Raw genomic sequence first — 8,635 nt, 5'->3', positions numbered from 1 at the left:
TGCGCACGCGCACATGGCGCGCACGCGCCAATACTCTTACATGGCCCACTTAAAGGCAAAATACTGGGGCGATTTCTGAGCTACCCAGGCCCAAATCCAACTTGTTTCTGAGTGTATTTCATACAGAATTGAAGTCCAAGCAAAGGGGAGCAATTAGTTTAGTCAATATGAGCCTTTAGTTATTTTTCTAGAGAGAGAAGCTCCCTCTTCTCTCTAGAATTAGGTTAGGATTAGGATAGATTATTATAGATCCATGTTTAACTACTTTATCTCGTCTTGTTTTCTTTATAATGTCTTATCTCTACATCTTGATTCTCTTAATTGTATTGTTAATATCTCATTTTGCTCTCTTTTGTGATGATGAATTCATGTTAGATTTGGTTTACATTTAATGCAATTTTGATGTTGATGTTTCTTTAATTGATGAATTGAGTTGTGATCTTACTTTTCTTGCAATTAGTAGTTGGAGATTTTATTATTCTTACAATTTATGATGTTTACTTTAATTGCACTCTATGTGTTTGATGAAATGTTCTCTTTAGTTTTTGAGTAGTGTTGTCAACTCTTGGTCTAAGCCAAGGGAATTGGATAAACTTGAGTTATTGGGTATGATGGAATTGGTGAATTGAGAACCCATGGTGATCAATTTGATACCCATTGACGCTAACCCACTACTAAGTTAATTAGTAGGTAGGTTAGGACTTAAGGGTTGATGTGATCAAACCTATTTGACATACTTCAAGCTTTGGAGTAAATGTTACGTACTTAAAGCTTTTGGGAAGTAGACTTAATAGGTTGGCCTCTCATGATTATCAATATTCGGTTTGTTGACAAGGATGGTGATCTCAATTACCTAAGTCTTAGCCAAGAGTTCTTTATTTTGCTTTCTTTACTTACTCACTTAATTTACTATTCTTGCCATCTCATGAACCAAAAACCCCCATTTTTAACCCTTCATAGCCAATAATTAAGCACTACATTGTTTCCTAGGGAGATGACCCGGAGTCTAAATACTTCGGTTAATTCTTATTTGGGGTTTGTTATTTGTGACAACCAAATTTTTGATTGGTGGATTGTTTGTTAGTGTAGAACTATACTTGCAACGAGATTTTAATTGTGAAATTCTATACCATCACAACGAACATCATTGTCAAAATGGTGCCGTTGCCGGGGAGACAATGGTGCTATGTTATTGGCTATTGTATATATTGTGAATAGTTTGAATTTTGGTTTGTTTGCTAGTTTTTGCTAGTTTAGGATTTTATCTTCTTTGTTTTTTTTATTAATCTTTGTTTTTATTTTCTCTTTCACTATGAATTCTCATTTTTTTGGCTATGAGTGTAGTTCAAACTATGTTGTAGGAAATGAAAGCTCCAATGAGGATATACATCAAGGATTGGAAATCAAGGATGGGAGGAAACTCAAGCTTATGAACAACCTTCATGGAAACAACCTCCTACGAACTCTTATGGGTATAATCCTGATCCTAATGTGAATCAATCCAATGAGTGTGATGACCCTCATTGTGGTTGTCAACCACAATCATCGTACGTATATGATCCCATTCCTCAATATAGCCACACACCATACTCACAAGCCTCACACCACCATGCAACTCTATATGACCATAACTCATATACACCCTATCAACCACCATATGAACCACATCTGGAACAATCACTATCCCAATACCAATACTCCCAAGAACCACAAATTCCACATACACCACCTCAAGAATCCCATCAATACGAACCACCTTCCAACATCAACAATCTCCCCTTAAACACTGAACCCTATCTTCCACCACCACCTCCCGACAAAGCCTTCATATTAGAACTGAGAAACCTTGAATCTCGTATCTTAAGGCGACAAGAGGAGGATGAAACTAAATTTAAGGAGCTAAGAGCAAGGATAGCTAGCATGGTAGAAGCCGTGAATCACCTAACATCCCACCTAAGCTCATGCACCCTAAGTACCTCCATTGTTGAATGTGGAGAAATAGTCGAGGAGCTTAGTGAGGAAATAAACTTGAAGCTCCATGGTGAGGAAGAAGAGTTGAAGCAAGAAGTGCAACAAGAGGAGAAGGTAGAGATTAGCGAACAAAAGGAAGTAGTGGATGGATGTTTGGGATATGTTGAGCACATAATGGATGTTAAAGAGGAGAGTAAAGTTGCAGAAGTAAACAGAGAGTTGAAGGTGTAACACCCTAATATTCAAATCCTTATGCTCAAGTCATAAGTCAATGATATTGCGGTGGTACGACTCTCAGGTGGATTTTTAATATATAAAAGTAGGTAATTTTGAAAGGAGTATTAATTGAGAAGCCTGAAAAGAGTAGAAATAAAATCGCGAAGACATGTCACTCACGTATCGACAACAAAAGATAAACCGTGAAGCCGAAAGCGATATACAGATAAGGCGTAGAGGAGATTAAAAGGTAGATAACAATAGATATATATAACATAAGTAAATAGCCACTAGTCGCAACCCGCAAGTTTAGGCCGGCTAGGATACAGTATGAAAGTAGTTGACAACAGTATATCCTAATCTCTCCCGAAGGAAACATGAGAGCCTCTATAGGAAAATTCAAAAGAGTTCAATACATAATATAATCTTTTTAAAACAAAGGTGGAGAGATTCTAAGCAAAACACAAAGGAGAGAAAATAAAGATCTTCGCCGTCTCTCAGACGACCCACAACTCACTTCTGAGCACCTGGACCTGTATCTGAAAAACAAGAGATATATACGGAATGAGAACCCCGGGCCCTGGGTTCCCAGTACGGTAAAAGTGTCAAATAAATACAATGCACTGCAATAAAAACTCACTAAGCATCCTAAACTTCTTCACCAATTATCCATCCTAGGTTCTCGCTAATCCATGAATAGGCAACTGTCATAAGGGAGTGCTAAATCTAATTCATGTTTCACATGTTTCCCAACTCGCTGACTCTTCCACGAATCAGACTCAGAATCATAAGCAAAACTATCACCAGTTGTTCTATCTCAACAAGTCTATATCAATACATCATACCTTCACCTGGAGCTAGTGAAACCACATCACTGCGTCTACCCAGGGAGTTCAAATTATCTCATTCAATAATCATCATCATCGTGCAATGCATCATCAATTCATCTCATCAAGAACAGCCCTCAACATCCACCGACACCAGCATGAGGGGCCTCTCGGTTGTACAAACACAAGCAATACAGGCAACTAATACACAAATATGGTACAAGTAGAACAAGTAGCACATAGTCAGGTAACATGGCATATATGATGTAGAAATCCAAAACAAACAGGCAAACCCAAACAATTCAAACATATGCAAATGATGAATGCTTGCTCTATGGCTGATGATATCATCTGTCGGTTATATAGCCAACCCGACATGTCCTGGTAGCTAACCATTGGACAAAAACCCGTTCAACCCAGAGCCAGTGAAATAATCACTACTGCGGCTACTACCCAGGCGGGTGTCTAAAAGCTCAACCTGGAGCGAGTGGATTCACCACTACTGCCGCTACTACCCAGGCATCACAATCTCTGACCTGGAGCAAGTGGGACGAACCACAACCCTTGCTACTTCCCAGGATCTCAAAACATATATTCATTCAGTTTAAAAGCAATCATCATTGTTATCAAATCTCAAACATTAACCTGGAGCAAGCGTGATGAACCACCACTCTTACTACTACCCAGGTATCACAAATACTCATTTATTCAAAACTCCATAATTTAACTCATTTATCATAAACATCCTTTCCCGTTCATACCCAGAGCAAGTGGACAACGCCACTGTCTACTACTCGGGGTCATACATCACATTTCAACATTCTCCATTATTATCCATTTAACACATTATTCATTAATCATATATGCTTTTATACTTAGCCATAACCAATAATGGCTTTGCCATAACCCAGCAATAACTCAGCCATCCGGCTCATGGTTCAATCAAGAACCAGCCATTTTAAATAAATATAGCCTTCGGCTCATGGCATACACGGTACTTCCACCGTCATCCTCCATATCTCATATATTCATCTTTGATCATCATTGATCATAACTTTTCCCCTTGCTTCACTAGCAAGTTACCACATCCCCTAGCTCTTTTCTCATTGCTAGGTATATCATAATGATTTGATACATAAAGGGTGAGATCGGAGGCTTAGAAGCATGAGATTTGGCTTTTAAAACTCAAAAATCAACTGTGGCATGAAAACAGGGCCATGCGTACGCGCACTCCATGCGCACGCGTGGATGGCCACAAAACTCATCGACGCGCAGATTGAAAAATAACCAAACGGCACGTATGCGTCAGCCACGCGTACACGTGGGTGCACTTGCGCCCCAGGCACAAAATTGGCACAATTCTGGCACAACTTTCAGAAAAATGGCTGGGCATTTGGTGCAGCGCATCGACGCGGCCGCGCACACCACGCGTACGCGTGGATGGTGCCTTCTTGAAGAACGACGCGTACGCGCCAAGTAGCCTACGCGTGGAGGGTCATTCTGCTAAAAATTTTCTAAGTTAAAAGCTGCAGAATTCACAGATTCAACCCCCAATTTCCGACAGACATAACTTTCTTATTTTAAATCGTTTTTCGCCCGTTCTTCGAACGGCATGGACATCGCGGATCCAATTTCACTTTTAAACAAGTTTGGCACAAAACGGAAATCCGCAGTCCAAGTTATGTCCCGTCAAAGTATGCCCAAAAACCATGTTTTCACACAAAACCACAACGTGCCATTTTCAAAACAAGCCATTTCCAACTCTTTTCAAAATCAACCAAAACATGCCAATTTCATCCCTTTCTTTGAAATCAATCAAAATATACCAAAATCAACATCAAGCCTCCTCAACTCACACATTAACACTTTACCACAATTCACAAAACATCATCCCACCATTTTAACCCACTTCACGCAAGTGGCTCAAACTCGAACACATTTACATATCATATACTCTTCCTCATGCCAAATTTCAACAACACTATTTCCAATCAACCATCATTATACATAATCAATATCATACTCACTATCACGTGGTTTCACCCACAAATCAACCTTAATCATTCTTCAAGCATATATCACAACATACGTATCTCTAATGCATCATCATACCATCAAGCTAAGGCATCAATAATCATAATCACATATATGACCACATAATATATCTCAACCAAACCAAACATACCTCATCTACATAATTCCACCCAAAATTACCAAATTCCACACTCTAACTCCCCAAACCTTATTATTCAATAACCAACCCAATCATTCATATATTCATTATCTGAAATTTATCCAATCACTTGTGTCATCATATAATGCACACGTCAACTTACCTTCCTTACCTCTTTCCGGCCTCCGGCCCAATTTCACAATTTAAATGCATAAACCACAAATCAATACTCATTACCCAATACATCAAATTTTCAATACACCAAGCATACAAGGTCACACAATTCTCAACCCAATCATTAAATTCATATTACATACCAACTATGCATATTAGCACCAACCATTTACACAATCCAAACTTAATCCTAGGGACATCTAGCCTAGAAATTCTCATCACACCACACAGTACTTAAATGAAACTTAAACCGTACCTCTTGTATCCAAACCAATTGAGCCTCTTCTTTGGAAGTCTTCACCAACCTTAGCTCCAAGCCTCACCAAAGCTCCTCAAACAATACCAATCTCCCAATTGTGCACCAACATCATCAAATACACTAACATAACCAATATCACATACATACATCAACCTAGGGCTCATAAAAATGACAAATCACAAGGGTTTGAGCATTTCTTACCTCAGCCCATATGAAGTAGGGATATAACCTGCTTAGAATCCATGTTGGAGTATCCCTAAACACCCAAAATCACAAGATTTCAACACTAACTACCCACAAACGTGTAACAGTGGGAATTTCGAAAACTGGGTAGAGATGAATGGAATACTCACCACAAAACTTAGATAGAATTGTAGAAGATGAGAGGAGCGATGCGTGACCATAAACGGCTCGTCAATCGGAGCTCCGTAGCTCAAGTTATGGTGGTTTGAAGATCAAAGAGAGTTAGGTTTTCTCTCTTCTCTTCTCTCTTCCCAAATCAGCGCCCCAACCCTTCCTTCTAGGGTAAAATGAGCTGAAATGCTCATAACTAATGTTTATATATGTTGGGTCATGGGCCCACTTAGGCCCGGTTCACTTATTTTTGTCCGTTGGCCCAATTTTGGGCCAAAACCCTTTAAGATTAGCGCTCTAAATTACACTTTAAAAATTTCTACCTCCCCTAATTATAATTCCTCATTCCTTAATCTTATTTACTCATAATCAATTACGTCAACTATAGTACCAGACAGATCTTAGCCGGTACTGCCGGTCAAAATTCTACTGCGCGCTTTTACGCAGAAAACTATGTTTTCCGACTCGAAAAAATTTACTGAATCCAAATATCATATTTAAATTATCAAATTCCAATTGCCAAATCTTCCAACCATATTCGCTCCTATTAACTCATTATTTAATTAATTTCAGTTAGACCGGGTATTACAGAAGGAAATTGATCAAGAAGTAAACTCCATCACCAGTGATTTTTTGCCCACATTGATCAATCCCCTTGACGACCTTGTTGAGCCTTCTCCCAGTGGACTAGAATGCAAGGTTGAGGAGGGTGCACCACCTCCAAAACCCATTATAAGTGAAGAACTGGAAGAAGTGTTCCAAGCAACAAGCCCTCCTATCTATGATGATTCCGCATCAACATATGATGCTTTCGAGTTTGAAGAGTCCTTCCCCAAAATGCTTAGACTTGATTATGAGGTAGATTTCACTAGACCTCCTATCTATGATGAGAGTGATGGGGAGGAGATAGAAGAAGTTAGTAAAGAAGAATGTGAACTTGAGGAAGCTTGGCAAGAGGAGAAACTTGAAAAACCTTGCCAAGTGGTGAAAACCTCTAGAAGAGGATGGATGGGAGTAGAGCATGCTTTGTCAAGATCTTTGGGAACTCCTCCACCTAGTTTGTCATCCAATCCTTTGCTTGAGTGGGTAAAACTTCTAACTCTCAGCTTTATTATCCCACTTGAGTATGGTCTGCTTGAGACGGATGGCCAACTTAGGGCGCTTTGTGGACTTAAGCAAAAGAGGAGGATGTTTAGTGGTTGGCGTTCTAAATCTAGACTCATTATGGCTGGAAGCTCAAAATTAAAGAGCATGATTGGTGTAATGCTCAGTTAAATGGGTCTAGAAGGATAGTTTGGTACTTTCATGAGAATTCATCTTTGCGTCACCCAGACGAAATCAAGGCAACCAACTAGAAGATGGGTGCGAAGACAAGATATGGGATCCTAGAGCACATCATAGCAATCAATTTTGGGAGCTCATGTCTTGGAGAGGGCCTCACTAAAGTTTAGTAAAGAAGATTAGAACTTCTGACAACCGATTAAAGGACAAGCACTCTTGGAGGTTCAAGGATGGATACAAGCATAAGCCATCTTGACAAGAAGCCTCCCAATGTCCAACTTAAGGACTTAAACCAAAAGTGCTTGGTGGGAGACACCCCACCATGGTAAACTCATTCCATTCTCTTGTAGATATAATGAATGAATGAATTGAGTTCCATTGTACATAATTCCTTTACTTCTTAGTATATTTTGCTTGCTTGCTAAGGTGTTTATACATTCTATGCTTTAACTAGGGATAATTCTTTGAACTTGAGTTTTTGCTTGGATTACAAGTTTCCTCAATTTGTTTGAAAAATCCCAAATACTTCAAAAATATGTTTAATTTTGCGTCTTAGCTAGTCTAGAGTCTTAGAGAAGGATGGGAAGGTTATGAGCTCTTTTTGATACTCATTAAAAAAAAAAACCAAGCCACGCGCAAGGACATAGCGCACGCGCGCGTCGGCGCACATTTTAGCTTTTTGGGCCAAGGACCAAGAGTTGTGCCACTTTTGGGCCAACTCTGCGCCTCAACCCACGCGGACGCACACTGTACGCGTCCGCGCCACTCCCTGTTTCCTTACCCACGCGCTGGCACATATGTCGTCTCCGCACCCATTCATAAGCTCAAGCCATCCACGCGAATGCGCACAGTGTGCGCGCGCGTCGATGCATCTTAGCATCACCCAGGCCAAAGGACCCGAGAGTTATGCCAACTCTGGGCCTCTTTTGTGCCTCTGGCCTAGCATACCCGTGCGGACGCGCACCGTACGCATCCGCGCCGATCCCCAATTCTCCCATCTACGTGTAGACGCGTATGGCGCTTTCGCGCCACTTCCTTTTTTTCTCACCCACGCGGACGCGCATGGTGCGCCACGCGTGGATTCAAATTTTTACCCCCAGGACGCGAAGCCCTAGCGCATTTGCGCAACCCCCTTCGTCTCTCACCCAATGTCTCTTCTCTTCTCCCTCACTCACCAGAAACATCCATAACCACCTTCTCCCTCCACAACCAGCACCCCGGCGCACACCAACGCCGCCGCGCGCGCGCCCAGCCCCCTCTCCCTCTCTCTCACTTAATCCTCTCTGCTCTGCTCTCTCTCACAGCGCCCCTGCTCCGCCACGAGCACAGCTGCGACTCCATTGTCGCTGGCGCAAGCTCCCCTATGCCACTAGACCGCCG

Source organism: Arachis hypogaea, chromosome 13, assembly GCF_003086295.3.
Source record: "Arachis hypogaea cultivar Tifrunner chromosome 13, arahy.Tifrunner.gnm2.J5K5, whole genome shotgun sequence".
NCBI lineage: Eukaryota > Viridiplantae > Streptophyta > Magnoliopsida > Fabales > Fabaceae > Arachis > Arachis hypogaea.
This window is presented reverse-complemented; position numbering follows the sequence as displayed.